Below are 16,277 nucleotides of genomic sequence, written 5' to 3'. Positions count from 1 at the left end.
GGGACTTGCGGCCGAAATACGTCCGTCAATTACGGACGTAATGTGCTCGTGTGAATCCAGCCTTAGAGTACGAGGAAAAACACTGCGTCAAAACGGTTTGTAAGAAGAGGCTCAGATTGGGTGTTTGTCTGTCAGACCTTACACGTGTAGAATGAATTGCCATCTGTACACTGCAGTATATTGCACTGTGTATTTTTATACCCAGATAAATTTTTTCCCCTAAGACAAACAGAACATTTTCCCCAATTAACTTCAATGGAGAGAAGGAGAAAAAACATGCAAAATTTAACCCTTTGTGTCTCTTGAAAGAAGAACGATTTGTATTTTTCAGAGGTAAGCAATCCTAGGGATGCAGTTATTTATTATTTTATATGAAATGCCAGCTTATAGATGCTTTTTATTTGTTTTTGGGGGTTTTTCATAGCCAGTGGCATACTCTGCACCGATGCAAATCCAACCATTAAAAAAAAGCACCTAAAACCAGTCTATAAAATATAGCAATCCTAAAGCTGTAACATTCCAAGTACGGTCAAAATACCACCCTCAAAATATAAAAACATCGAGAAACCATCATGTGACAATGTGATGCTGCGGTATTTGTGGCCTCCCAGGCGAGGACGGGCTGTCTTCTACATTGTTAGGAGGATTTTCTTATACACTCCCAGTGTAAATCCTCAGCATAATTCCCCAGTGCTGCAGCCCTCCTGATTGAGATTATCTATTCTTTTTATAGTTATACTGACCATTATGTTCCTGCGCAATTCTTCCAAACAACCAGTTACAGGACGCCCGCTACTTCCCCTCTAAACCAAACGTCTATTTCTGTAACAAGTCATTGCCGTGCTTCCTCGTCTAACCTTTGTACAGAAATTCACTGTGCGGTAGAACAGGTTTTAGGCTAGGGATACACAGAGGCCTATAATCTATATAGTCATACAATAAAGTCTGGTTAGAGATTTACATGCAACTACTGCAACCATTTTATTTTTCTACAAGCAGCAATACGGGATCTGAAACAATTGCGCCCTAAAAAACATACAGCACATTTACAACAATAAAAACATAGCCTCTGTGCGGAAGAAAATGCCTTGTGTAAACAAAGCTTAAAGAGGACTTGTTACTAGGTAATAATTTGAACTGGTTTACTGACCTGAATAGCGCTGTCTACCTGATACCAGCACTGGTTTTCTTTTTTTTTTCCTGGACCTCCCGTTCCAGAGATATGGCCCACTGTTGTGTTGGCTCACTTATGCAAATTAGTTGTAATTAGCCAACAGGGTGTGAATTACCCTCAAGCTGCCTTGCGCTGATTGGTCAACATCAGAGGCAGGGAAGCTAGCTCCTCCCCGTTGATTAACTACAGCAAATTAGTATATAGGAAGCCAACACAACAGCGGGCCATATCTCTGGAACGGGTGGGTCCAGGGGGGGAAAAAAAAAAAAACTAAAAAAAAAAAAAAAACAGTGCTGGCATCTGGGAGACATCACTATTCAGGTCAGTAAACCAGTTCAACGTATATATGACTTAACGACAGGTCCTCTTTAGGGTTGCACGATGCATCGAAATATCGATGCTATTTCGATACCGTGCATCCCCGAACGGTTCAATACCGCTAATTCATGTATTTTGATACAATACTAAGCTTCGCGGCCGCACAGCATAGTAACACACAAATGTAGTCCGAGCGGGGCTGCGGCTGTGTAATACACGTGTAATACAGCCATTGCCCCACTCCTGACAAGTGTGTGCACGGCCAGCATGAGTTGATGCGGCCGGCGCTGTACAGTCACTGAAGACAGAACATGACGGGTGCACTGCAAAACACCCCCTTGTTCTGTCTTCAGTGGCGACACCGCCTCTCATTAGTACAGCGCCGGCCGTATCACCTCATGCTGACCATGCGCGCACACTTGTTGTCAGGAGCGGGGCAATAGCCGTAATACACAGCCGCAGCACCGCTCTAACGGCAGAGATCAGAGAAACCTCTGATCTCCACCGCTATTCCCTTGCAATAAAAGCGAACCGCAGCATTCAAGGGGAAAATTAGAAAGGGGGAAGCACCATAGATCGTGTCACGCGATCGAGGGACACACCATATGTGTGCAGACAATCCAGGGTCCATTGAAGGACCCCAGGGCTGTCTGTGACCACATTTCCTGTTAGGGCATACTTGGATATGTCCAAACAATTGCCTGTGTACTATCAGTAAACAGGATAATGTACTGGCATATACCGTAGATATATGCCAGCACATTACAGTTTAAAAATAAAAGTTAAAGAAAAATAATAAAGTAACAACTAAAAAAAACAAAACAAAAAAAAGGAAAAACAATTTTTTTTTTTTTTTTATAATGAACATTAACATAAAAGTCCCAATACATAAAACATACACATATTCGGTATAGTCGTGACCGTAATAACTTGCACAACAAATTTAAGCAACATTTATGATGTGTACGCTGTAAAAATGTTTTAAAAAAACGGCCTTCTTTCACATATTTATGTGAGGCACGAGGGGTCATGAATTTAGTACCTCCATGTGCCTCACATTAATAGTAATTAACCCCATCATGTACCTCACACATTAACCCAATGTTGTCCATTATGACTAAGGCCTTATTCACACGGACATGTCTGTTTTGCGCACGCAAAAGCTCCGTGTGTCATCAGCGTATGATGCGTGGCTGCGTGATTTTCACGCAGCCGCCATCATTATGACACTCTGTTTTTATGTTTACAAACAGAAAAGCACGAGGTGCTTTTCGGTTTTCATTAATTTCTTTTACTACTGTAGCGTGGATCACCCGGAAGTGCTTCCGTGTGCCGTGCGAGATTTGCACGCACCCATTGACTTCAATGGGTGCGTGCTGCTCGAAACACGGGCAAGTTTAGGACATGGGAGTTTTAGGCAGCGCACACACGCTGCGTGAAAATCACTGACAGTCTGAACGGCCCCATTCACTAACATAGGTCCGTGCGGCGCGCATGAAAATCACACACATAGCACGGACATATAACACGTTCGTGTGAATAAGGTCTTAGAAACAAGATGGGGTTAATTACCATTAACGTGAGGCACATGGAGTCTCCGAATTCATCGCACCACGCGCCTCACATCAGAAAATGGAAGAACTTTTTATTATATTATTGTTGGCAAAGTATTGTTCTGGTATCGAGAATCGCAATACTACACAAAGTATCGGTTTCGAAGTCCAAATTCTGGTATTGTGACAACACTTGTCCTCTTTAAACTGGCCATAAACTCTTCAAAGATCTTTAATGTTCATTGGTGACATCCGTCCACGACAGGGCAATAAATGTAGTGGTTACAGTTTTCTTATTTCCAAAAAGACATTCAGACATTATCTGGTGATGAATTGTAGGAAGAAATGATCACCGAGAGTCTAATGCCATTATAAGGACAATGCTCAGGACAGTGAGACGAGGAGGGGGCGACACTGCACATTGCAAATAGGTTTATAATAAATATTTCCCCTTCAGTGTATTTGCTGGACACCATTAGAAAAGCTTCTAGGAAATCACATCTCTAAGTGGTGTGTCACAGCAGACAAGGGACTAGTGAGGTGTGTATTGACAGGTACATACAGAATGCTCTATTGCTGGGTACCCATGGGTATCGCTGGGTACCAGGCAGCAAGAGCGACATTCAATTACTGCCGAAAGGTTGCTGCAAAAGGGTGAAAAGCCTATAGGGTCACTACGGGAACTCAGGCAAGCGAGATGTGTAAGCCGACTGCTAGAATATCTGGTAATTCCTTGCAAATTGGGCATTGTGGTTATTAGGATATGTTCACATGGCTTATTTTCGGCCGTTTTTCAGGCCGTAAACGGAAGCAGAACGCCTCCAAACATCTGCCCATTGATTTCAATGGGAAAAACGTAGTTTTGTTCCGATGGGCCGTTTTGAAAAACAGGCACGTAAAAAAGTGCAGGTCACTTCTTGGGCCGTTTTTCATAGATTATTATAAACAGCTCCAAAAACAGCCGTAAAAATGCTGCGAAAATCGCGAGTGGCTTAAAAAAAAGTCTGAAAATCAGGAGCTGTTTTTCCTTGACGGTTTTGACTCCGCATGTGAACCTAGCCTTACTGTTGAGTGCTACATGGGAAGAAGATCCAGACCACTGGGTGCCGGATCCACATGCTGTCCGGGAGTCAATATCATATAGTAAAGCACGCAATAGCATCAATATATATGTGATCAACTGAAAAAGAATGTAAGTTATATAGAAGTTGTCCCTAACGTCAATGACATTACTAAGGCCCATGTAACGGCTACCTCCACAATGATGAGAATACAGGCACACATTAGGGCACCTGTATTTTCATCCTCAGACTGTACATGATACATTTGATTTTAAAGAATTACTTTTTTTCTGCTACAATTGATCAAAGATGCAAAGCACTTTCCTAGATTAGTTATTTCGCCTGATGCATAAGAAGGGTACCGGGTGACTGGCACACTGCAGATCCCAGCAATACAACGTATCCCAGGGCAGATACATCTCTGTGACAACCGATGCCTTCTATAAATAAACCCTGGTTACCATGACAGCACACAATAATAGCTCACCAGGAGTCAAGACACACACACACACCTAAGTACATAATGCTTCCTAGACACCCGGCTGCAGCACGGCACTATGACACTAAGTGACACATTAGTAACGTTCCCATTACTGCGGGCAATTACAGGACGTTTTCTAGTTTGCTGCAGCAAGGGCCCTGAATCTGCCGAGTGGCCAAGGATGATGGGATCTGTAGTAGAACAATTGTTACTGGCAGGGTGCCTGCGGCTGGGTTTACGTTCCTAATAACTACATGGGAACACAGAACAGCTGTTTAGAAATACGTTACCATAACAATGCTTATCAGACGGGAGAATGGGCTCCTATTATTTCACACTAATGAGATTTTACTGCTCACCGTCAGGGCGCATTATTGAACGTGCAAAATCCTAAGCAAACACTGTCGCAAAAGGCTTTATTCTTCTTCTAATCTTTGTAATTACCAGGAGAGAAAGTCATTGGGCGATCCCACTGCCAGCAGAGATAGACGACCTCAAATGTAGAATAAAACCTATCTGCGAAAGCGCGGATGGTGCCAGTTTGTGAATAATTTTCAGGAATCTTAATGGACAATTGTCTGCCTAGAAACATATAAGGTAAAACCAGTAAAAGTATTTAGGTTTACTACACAAAGACATTGGTAGACGTCCTAGGAGAAACTGGCAGGGAGGCAAGTACTGTGCCTGGCTCCTCTATAGCACATCATAAAAAAAAACATAAGAAATACCAACCAAAAAAAGCTTGATCTAGTGCTGTCAACTTACCCTTCCTCCATAGCTGGTGCCGTGTGTCTATCAAGCCGTGACATTACTACTGAACAAACTATTACATAATGGCACGTTGCACATAGCCGAAAGTGTGGATAGATTTAAAGGGTTTCCCCACAAGCAACATTTATCCTCTTTTCACAGGATAGGTGCTAAAAGTTAGATCACTGGTGGTCCCCACCCCTCAAATGGTGGCGCTCCATGCAGACTTCTCCTTAATGTGACATGCTGAAAAGGAACAGGGAAATGAGGACCCCAGTACTAGTGAAGCCTTCATTGTGCCGTCCGTTTTTTTTGACGGACCCATTGACTTCTATGGGCCCCACGGTCACGGAATCACTGACCAAAGTAGGACATGCTCTACTATTGACGGAACGGAACAATGGATACGTCAAAATAACAGAAGTGTGCAGGGGTCCATTGAAATGAATGGGTTCAGGGTGCTATCAGTGACAAAACCGGATAACACCCTGAAGGAAAAAACTGAAGTGGGCATGAGGCTTTAAAGAATTCCAGCTAAGAGCCTGTTCACATCTGCGTTGCAGGCTCCGTTAGGGGCCGCCATCAAAGATCCGGTCCAAAAAGCCAGAATAAAAGGCAGAGCATGCTGACGGAAACCTGACGGAAGCCATTAAAATGGGTTTCATCATACAACGGAAGGGGTGCTTCTGGTATTTTTGTTGTGCTGTTCCTCTGATGGAGCAGTATAATGAAAACACCAACGCGGATGTGAACAGGCCCTTACAAAACATGTTTTTTTTACTATATTTTCAGAACAGTGCTTTATATAATTTCAAAGTGCACAAACAAAACTACAAATATAATTATTGACCTGGCATAAGAACACACTGCATTGGAAAATGTATACAATAAAAAATAATCAAATGTTATGTCCAATCCAAAGACCCTTCAAGGCATAACTAGATGTACAATGATAATTCCTTGTTTCCAACGACATACATACATGGAAGTAATCCCGTTGGTAAACATGGATCCTGCTGCCTGGAATGGTAGAATTTGGAGTATTATTCGTGGTAGAAACTAGAAGTTCCTTGTGTTGTTACCAGCCGGTCAATGCCCTGAGTGTGAGGACATGCGGACAGTAAAGTGCATGTTCATGGAGCAGCGATCCATTCATAGGAGAAGTAACCGGACACTATGGTTATAGTGAAACACTACCCGTCACCAAGTCCCCAGCACGTTGTGTGTGCCATTCAGATGATTTATAGAGACATCAACAGTGGAACCAAGCCGCAACATACATGAAAGCCTAAATACTTCCTGTAAGGACTCCCCAATAGTACAGAAGTAGGAACATAAATTCTGCTCCTGAAATATTACTGCTTACATAGAAACGGATTGAAAATAACACAATTTGGGAACAATGTAGGTTTACTGCAAGGGAACATATCACTTCCAAGATTATGTTTGATCCACTGCAATAACCCCATTAAAGGCTATGTACACTTTTAAAAGTTGAGAGATCATACATACATATATATATATATATATATATATATATTATAAAAAACGATCTGAAAACTTTCTAATTACATTTTATTAAAAATATTTTTTCGTTTTTGAGATACAGCTGCTTTGTATCATGTATACAGAGCAGCTGTATCTTGTGCTGAAACCTGTATCTGTCAGGTCAGTGGGACTAATTGATTCAGTGACAGCGGGTCCTGCGTGTCGGAGATGCAGGATCCACCTGCTATCGATCACATCTAAGTTCATAGCTTAGGCCCCATGCATATGACTGTATATTTCATCCGTAATTACGGATCTATTCATTTCTAATTGGCCACGGACACCTTTCAGTATTTTTACGGATGGGCATCCGTGCTGAAAAAAATTATAGAACCTGTCCTATTCTTGTCCGTAATTACGGCACGGACTCTCCCACAGAAGCCTATGGGCGCTTCCGTAAATACGGACGGCTACGGATGTGCATTCATAACTGTCTGTATTTACAGAAGCGTTGCTATGCAACATGTTAGTGACATCATTTGCAGCCTCCCTTTTTTTAACGGATTCGTATATACAGATGTAATACGGACAGTATTTACAGATAGATGAAAATAGGGTAGTGTGCATGGGGCCTGAGATGTGATTGTTTACAGGTGGATCCTGCGGGTCAGAGATACACAGGACCCGTCGTCACTGAACTAGTCAATGCTGCTGACCTGACAGATACAGGTCTCAGCGCACAATACAGCTTCTCTATATACAGGATACAAAGCAGCTGTATCAAAAACCCAAAATAATTTTTAATAAAAGTTAGAAAGTTACACCAATCACAGACACTTATTAAAAATAAAACAAAAAAATGTTTTTAAAAGTGAACATAGCCCTTAATCCCTTAAGGACTACAGGATTTATTTGATTTTTAGGCGGCTGAATTCTGAGAGCCATAACTTTATTTTTCCGTAGCTGTATGAGGACGTGTTTTTTGAGGGATGAGTTGTCTTTTTCAATGGCACCATTTGGGGTACATATTGTTGATTAACTTTTATTATCTCTTTACGGGAAAAGAAAAAAAAATAGCAATTCCACCTTGTTATGGTTGTGTTTTTGCGTTTTTTATACCGTTCACAATGCGGTTTAAATAATGTGCTAACTTTTCTTATTGTACAAATTATTATTTTGGGTGAAAACTTATGGAAATTATCTTTATTAAAAACTATTTCATTAATTCTTTAGTCCCACCTAGGGGTCCTCACAATGCAATCCTTTGATCGCTTCTATAATGCTTTGGTATGCGGAGTATTCTAAAGTATTATTGCCTGTCAGTGTAGAACCGGCAAGCAATCTATGAGGCTATGCCTTTAGTACAGCCTAATAGGCATACAGCTATGCTAGGTCCCTGGCTGCCATAACAACCTGTTGCCACCCCGCAATTGTATCACCGGGCACCGATGGGTGACAGAGGTAGCCCCTTTGCTGTCTAATCACCTAGATGCTGGGGTCGCTATTGACTCCGGCATCTGAGGGGCTAAACTGATGGAATTGGAGTTCTCTCCAATCCCGGTTGTTGCAGCAGGGTGTTAGCTGTAACTATTGTAACCAGGGGAGCATCCACTGCCAGGCATGAGAGAAATACTGCGCGCATAACTGAAGCAGCGCTGACAAACATCTTACTTGTTTATAGACTTCCTGTACGTAGACCATAAGCACGTTACCTCTGCCAAGTCCCATTATCACTTCCAGTCATTGTTAAGAGACGCCCTGAATTTTTTTGACAAACATCTAAAACAAACAAATACATACATGGCTAAAAAGATTCCCCACCGCCATAAACAAAAAACTATCCTTAATAAAAAAAAGGGAGTTATAAACATACTAGGGAAAGTTAGTTTAAACTGGTGCAAAGGAAAAGAGCAGTAGTTGCCCATGGCAACCAATCAGCCTTCGCCTCTAATTATTCCAATGGTCTTTGGATGATAAAAGCAACGACGGGATTGGTTGCCATTGCCAGCTACTTCACTTTTGATAAATATCCCCTAAGTAGTAATTAATAAGCTCCAAAATTATTAGATCTTTGTTTCAATTATCAGTCACTAAATGGTCCCTATAGCAGAAATGTAAAGTGCTCAGAGTCTAAACTGTGACTAAAGGGGCTTTCCATTACCCCTCTCCAAGCAGAAACCCCCAGCACAATACTTAAAGCACCAAATCAACCGCTAAATGTAATCCAGCCGAATAGCTGCTGGGACCCAAATCTTCCGGTTGTATTCTATAGATGCTTATGACTGTTCTTATTGCCAGTCTTCTAAGGCTTAACTCACTTAAAAGGGGTTTGGCCAATTTAAACATTTATGGAATATCCAGGGTATTTGCCATAAATTACTTATCTTCATGCGGAGAATGAATGGAGAGGTTGCTGTGGCTCGCTCCATTCATGCATATGGAAGTTACGGAGCAAGCGGGCTTAGCTGTTATCGTAACTCACATAAAATGGAATGGAGTGAGACGTGCGTATGCGTGACCACCTCTATATTCATTTTTAACCAGGACTCGGCAGCCGCCTCTCCAGGCAGGATGGGGGTCAGACGACCCCCGTTCGGTAGATAGGTGCGGGTCTCAGAGCTGGGTCCCACATCTATCAGACATTTATAGCAAGTCCCATTGCAATGCCATAAATGTGTAAGTTGGGAATAACCCTTTAACTGGCTACTAATTTCTACAGTATCCCCGAATTATTCACAGCCATTATGCCATTTATTTTTAAGCCCAAATATAAGAAGTTTATATCTTTAGTTACCATTGCCTTGACCTGAAATCCAAAGTTTAATTTTGTTTAAAGGCTTAAAGAGGCTCTGTCACCAGATTTTGCAGCCCCTATCTGCTATTGCAGCAGATCGGCGCTGCAATGTAGATTACAGTAACGTTTTTATTTTTTAAAAACGAGCATTTTTGGCCAAGTTATGACCATTTTCGTATTTATGCAAATGAGGCTTGCAAAAGTACAACTGGGCGTGTTGAAAAGTAAAAGTACAACTGGGCGTGTATTATGTGCGTACATCGGGGCGTGTTTACTACTTTTACTAGCTGGGCGTTGTGTATAGAAGTATCATCCACTTCTCTTCACAACGCCCAGCTTCTGGCAGTGCAGATCTGTGACGTCACTCACAGGTCCTGCATCGTGTCGGCACCAGAGGCTACAGATGATTCTGCAGCAGCATCGGCGTTTGCAGGTAAGTCGATGTAGCTACTTACCTGCAAATGCTGATGCTGCTGCAGAATCAACTGTAGCCTCTGGTGCCGACACGATGCAGGACCTGTGAGTGACGTCACAGCGTGATCTCTCGAGAACACGCTGTGTGTCTGCACTGCCAGAAGCTGGGCGTTGTGAAGAGAAGTGGATGATACTTCTATACACAACGCCCAGCTAGTAATAGTAGTAAACACGCCCCGATGTACGCACATAATACACGCCCAGTTGTACTTTTACTTTTCAACACGCCCAGTTGTACTTTTGCAAGCCTCATTTGCATAAATACGAAAATGGTCATAACTTGGCCAAAAATGCTCGTTTTTAAAAAATAAAAACGTTACTGTAATCTACATTGCAGCGCCGATCTGCTGCAATAGCAGATAGGGGCTGCAAAATCTGGTGACAGAGCCTCTTTAAAAAAGAATAAACTAGAACACCGAGGGTGCGTATAATACATTTACTTCAGCTTAAAATATTTCCTTTTAGTTGCCTAGACACGTAAACGACAGCGACTTGAAATAGAAAATATGCATAAGCTTAATAAAGATGTGCAAAGTGAATGGATGGAGCGGACTACAGACACCAGTACAGACCAGACGGACATTCTTACCATTACATTATTCCAGAGATCCCAGCGATTCTCAGAAACCACATCTATTAAGGAAGAAAATACGAAGATTTTATTACCACTTCACCGGCAGCATATCATGAAGTACCTGGACATGAGGCTGCCATATTGCGGCATCAACACTGAAGAAAGTGGCATGTGATTGCAACATACAGTGAAGGAAATAAGTATTTGATCCCTTGCTGATTTTGTAAGTTTGCCCACTGTCAAAGACATGAACAGTCTAGAATTTTTAGGCTAGGTTAATTTTACCAGTGAGAGATAGATTATATAAAAAAAAAAAAAAAAAAAAAAGAAAATCACAGTCAAAATTATATATATTTATTTGCATTGTGCAGAGAGAAATATTTGATCCGTTTGGCAAACAAGACTTAATACTTGGTGGCAAAACCCTTGTTGGCAAGCACAGCAGTCAGACGTTTTTTGTAGTTGATGATGAGGTTTGCACACGTTAGATGGACAGTGGGCAAACTTACAAAATCAGCAAGGGATCAAATAATTATTTCCTTCACTGTATGACACCAATGTTGTCAAGTGAAAAAATGAAAATATTGAGAATCTGCAGATTAAACATGGACTTCAGCCCCGTACACATCCGCATTAGAAACTCTGTAAGGGGCCTCTGTCGCAGATCCAGCCGAAATTCCCGGAAACCCAACGGAACCCATTACAGTCAATGGATTCAGTCGGCCGCTGGTGGTGTCTGTGGTGGAACAGAAGTGGTGTTTTTGGTATTTCGTTGCTCTGTTCCAATGTAGGGGGGGAGCAACGGAAACACTGAACACATGTGAACAAGCCCTTATTACAAAGGTATGGTGGGTGGACAGATTGTCCAGGTAAGGCTTCGTTCACATCTGCATTGGGATTCCGTTCATGGGTTTAGTCGGAGATTTCCATCAGGGGAACCCATGAATGGAACCCAAACTGGAACAAAAGGAAACCATAGATTTCCGTTTGCATCACTATTGATTTCAATGGTGACGGATCCAGTGCAAAATTGTTTCCGTTTGTCACATTGTTTCAGGGTTCCGTCGTTTTGACGGAATGAATAGTGTAGCCGACTACGGTTTATTTCAGTTTGGGAACCCATGAACGGAGCCCTGACGCAGATGTGAACGAAGCCTAATATATATTACAAACAAAACGTCCTACGTATAAGTGATGCTTATTGTAGGTGACTCAAAGCATAGCGATCATTGTACAAGCGCATGATCATTAGATAGTGAAAGCAGGGCGGCAGTAGAAAAACCCGCTGTCTCCTTAAAGAGGCTCTGTCACCACATTATAAGTGGCCTATATTGTACATGATGTGATCGGCGCTATAATGTAGATTACAGCAGTGGTTTTTATTTAGAAAAAAGATAATTTATGACCTATATTGGCTTTATGCTAATGAGTTTCTCAATGGACAACTGGGCGTGTTTTACTTTTTGACCAAGTGGGCGTTGTGGAGAGAAGTGTATGACGCTGACCAATCAGCGTCATACACTTCTCCCCATTCATGTACACAGCTCATAGCCATATAGCTATATTGCTATGTGCAGACAAATAAACACATTATAACGTTACTGCAGTGTGCTGACAATGAATATACATTACCTCCAGCCAGGACGGGATGTGTATTCAGAATCCTGACCTCTTCTCTGCACGTCTCTGTGATTTACAGCATAGCAGGCATAGTCTCGCGAGATTACACTGTAAACTGTCATTTACAGCGAGCTCTCGCTGTGCTGTGCTGTGCTGTAAATCACAGAGACGTGCAGAGAAGTGGTCAGGATTCTGAATACATATCACGTCCTGGCTGGAGGTAATGTATATTCATTGTCAGGACAATGAAGTAATGTTATAGTGTGTGTATGAGGCTGCACATAGCGATATAGCTATATTGCTAGTGCTGTGTAAATGAATGGAGAGAAGTGTATGAAGCTGATTGGTCAGCGTCATACACTCCTCTGTACAACACGGCCAGTTGGTCATTAAGAAACTCAATAGCATAAAGCTAATATAGGTCATAACTCCGTCAAAAATGATTGTTTTTCTAAATAAAAAACCCTGTTGTAATCTACATTACAGCGCCGATCACATCATGTACAATATAGGGCACTTATAATGTGGTGACAGAGCCTCTTTAAAGATAAAGCAGAGAAAAACCTCATACGTCAGAAGACAAGAAGAAATATCAGAAATATCTGCAACTTTCCGCAAGCTCTTAAAGCAGACAGGGGGCTATTCACCAATGCGTTACATTCGATTCCAGGCTTAAATATACTAAAAGAATGGCATTCATTCCAAGTGCCGTGATGCCAGGTGTACCAGCATGCACCATGATCGCTCAATAACAAAAATCTCTTTTGTAAAATAGAACGCATGCTACTCTGAAACTGCATATGGCATACCTAAAGGAAGGAACACCAGCGAAAATTAGCCGAGCGGTGCCTTAGAAATATGACCGGGAAAGGAAAGGTATGCTTCCTCCTGGTCGCCTTTATATTCCACTAAGAACCAGCTGAGGAGTGGCGCTTACCCTGCCTGGTCTCCACTGCAGACAGAGCTCAGCCCCCTCCCTACACTTACTGTCTCTCACACTCTAGAACTAAAGAGAAAAGGACGGGCAGAGGAAAAGTGTGCCCACTGGGCATACAGACTTTTCTTTTAACCTAGTGAATCATATGGTAAGAAGCAAGAACAGGCAAGGGGAAAATTATCAGTACATGTAACTGGATTTGCCTTTAACCTTTGTGCTTCTTTAGGCGATGCTTCTAGTAGGGAAAATATCGGTACATTTGGCATCTGACGGAGCATGCCCCAATTATTTTACTGTGAAACGCTGTACGGAAAAATATCTAAAATACGAAAAATGAAATTGTGACATTTTCCATATATTTGAAAACCCAAAGAAAACACACAGGACATTTGCCCTTAAAGGGAATCTATCACCATAACAGACCTCTTGTCCAGGATTAGAAAATGATTTCTTCCAGTAACAGTGCCATTCATTTCCACAGGTTGTGTGGGGTATTGCAGCTCAGCCCCATTTACTTCAATGGTGCCGAGTTGCAATACCAGACAACTCATGGACAGGGGTAATGCTGTTTCTAGGAAGAAAGCAGCCATGTTTTTCTAATCCTGAACAACCCCTTTAAATGGACGAACCCACCTGGCTGCATCCAGAGCACCTTAAAAAAGGGGGTAGTGGTCACTCAGCAATAACACCTGCTGGGTTGTGTTTCTATGGCGACGTATCAAAGCATCAAATGCCAGTAGTTGCTTGAGGATTTGGTGATAAGATGTAAAAGGTAAAAGTACCCGAGGGCAGATGTTCTGCGTCTCCAGTGACCGATAATCAAATCCACAGCCTCTGCCTGGGGTAAAAGATCTGGCATCTCTCCGCACAATGAAACGACAACTACAACCCCCAGCATTGCATATCCTAGGAGTACAACCCCCTCTCTGCATGGGTCAGTGAACTAATGACTTGCTTTCTAGAGAGGAGAATAATAGATCAATGCAAACTCCAGTAAATAGATGGACTCGAAATACTTGACTGCATCTACATCCTATTCTCTAGAGGAGACTTCAGTTAAATATTAACCAGAATATCAGGCACATTAAAGTGGAAAAATAAAGATTTAAAAAGGTATATGGCCTGAACGTTGTGCACGCCGTCCACACAGATGTGGGGGTCCACGCCTCTCGTCTACAGGATTAACATCTGGATTTTATGAGGTTCTTCAAAAGTAAACCCTCTGCTCCTCTCACTCGCCTTATTAGGCCATAATGTGCCGAAGAACAGTTACCATAGTTAATCCTCCCAGAACACACAGACATATCTGGTCTACTCATCAATACAAATGTGTCTTATGACTAAACCAAGATAAGGCCAGGGCTGGAAAGCAACTTTGGTCACGTAACCTCACAAGATTCAAGCTACGCTGCTTTTCCTCCTTTGTCAAAGTTGCACCAATGATAAAGACTCCCTGCAAGAAATCCTGCAACGCAATGTTCTCCTATGGATGTCAAGGTCATTGAACAGTTAAATAATCTTGGGGAATAATTTATAAAAGCGAATTGAGGCACCCACAGCTTAGAAAAGATTATTAAAATCCAACATCCATAATATCATGCAGCCTAAACATTATAAATCCTTTAAAGGGGTATTCCCAAAATCATAAATTATCACCAATACTGGGACCCCCACAGATAGTGATAACGGGGGTCCTGAATCCTCAGATCCTCCTGTCAGTACACCCTGTATTGAGGAGCTTTAATTGAGCGGTGATCAAGCATGCAGTCGCTGTACTCTGCTACTTCCGTCATACCAATGGACATTGAATGGAGCGCCAGCGCGCACGCTCCATTCAATCTCTTCTTCACTACGATCGAGCAGCAGCAGAGGAGGAGGAGGAGGATGATGATCTGGGTACTCAGGACCCCTGTTCTCACGATCGATGGGGGCCCCAACGATCTTAAGATTATCACCGATCCCTTAGATAGGTAATTTATGATTTTGGGAATACACATTTAATATGTACTCAGATTGAGAGCTGAGGAACCAATGCATTGTTTACATGTTTAATACGAGCTACTGCTTGTAGATGAGATGATTTAACATAAATCGTAAGAAGCACAAAAGAGCTGGAACAATGCAAAAAAAGTCAAAGTAAAAATAAGGTGGAAACCAGAGGCCCATTACAAAGGATGTGAAGACCTTGGACTGTAGACATTAGATGTAAAATCCATTAAAAGGGGTTATCCGCACACTATAGCATAGTCTAAATCAGTTCCTCACTACAAATAAACATGATTCTCAATGTACTTGCTCTTTCATTTTTGGATGACAGCGCCAGTCGATACACCCTTCATGTGATCCTGTCATTCTGTAGTTCACCGGTTCTTGATGAGGCTCCGACACCGCTACACGTGACCTCGGACTGCTTCCTACATCACTTGGTGTCGGCGCATCAATCAACATGTGACCAAAAGGGGCTGGCGCAGATCGTTAACTTTACCAGCCCCCTTCAGAAATCTAGAATTGCGCCTGTGAAGGGTATTATTCACTAAGTGACTGTGACGTGGGAAGTTCTAGGCGGACTAGGGGAGGAGCAATTCAGGATGACGGGCAGAGGGATTTTGTGGGCGGAGATTAGTGTGCAGAGAGGATAGCAAAGCATGATGGGACATGTAGGAAAAGACTGAAAGAACAGCATGCAGTCCAGCCTACAACCAGGCAGCGTTTGGGGAGCGATATGGATGTAATGGTACGAACATATTCATTTCTTTTTTTTTAAAGATGAAAACAATAAAATTACATTGGGAAGCAAGATTCTAGGTGTTGGGTAGATGTTTGGGCTTCTTTTTGCCTGCCGTCGGATAACCCCTTTAAGGCCTTATTCACACAACCTTCTCTTTCTTGTCAGTGTGCGGTCCGTATTAACAATGTACTGCACACTGACCCATGCAATTCAACGGGACTATTCTTACATCCGTTTTTCCTTTGTTTTTTTTCACAGAGTGTGTGTCCAACACGAGAAACTCACAACATTCCCTGTTGTGGTCCGTTTTTGCAGACTGACATCA

General features: G+C 42.2%; 1 protein-coding gene across 4 annotated transcripts in view; it reads right to left on the bottom strand.

The window, feature by feature from the left end:
* The window catches only part of RNF19A (ring finger protein 19A, RBR E3 ubiquitin protein ligase), an 81,574-nt gene that overhangs the window by 37,884 nt on the left and 27,413 nt on the right, over positions 1 to 16,277 (bottom strand). For 2 of the 4 annotated variants that reach the window (XM_075825943.1, XM_075825944.1), the window contains exon 2: positions 10,683 to 10,726. The exons of the other annotated variants lie outside the window; for them this stretch is intronic. The gene's annotated coding sequence lies outside the window, so the exon portion shown is untranslated. The remainder of the gene's footprint in view (positions 1 to 10,682; positions 10,727 to 16,277) is intronic. 4 annotated transcript variants of the gene reach the window in all.

This window comes from Rhinoderma darwinii, chromosome 5 (assembly GCF_050947455.1).
Source record: "Rhinoderma darwinii isolate aRhiDar2 chromosome 5, aRhiDar2.hap1, whole genome shotgun sequence".
NCBI lineage: Eukaryota > Metazoa > Chordata > Amphibia > Anura > Rhinodermatidae > Rhinoderma > Rhinoderma darwinii.
Note: the sequence above shows the minus strand (reverse complement) of the source record. Positions and strands in the feature narration are given on the sequence as shown.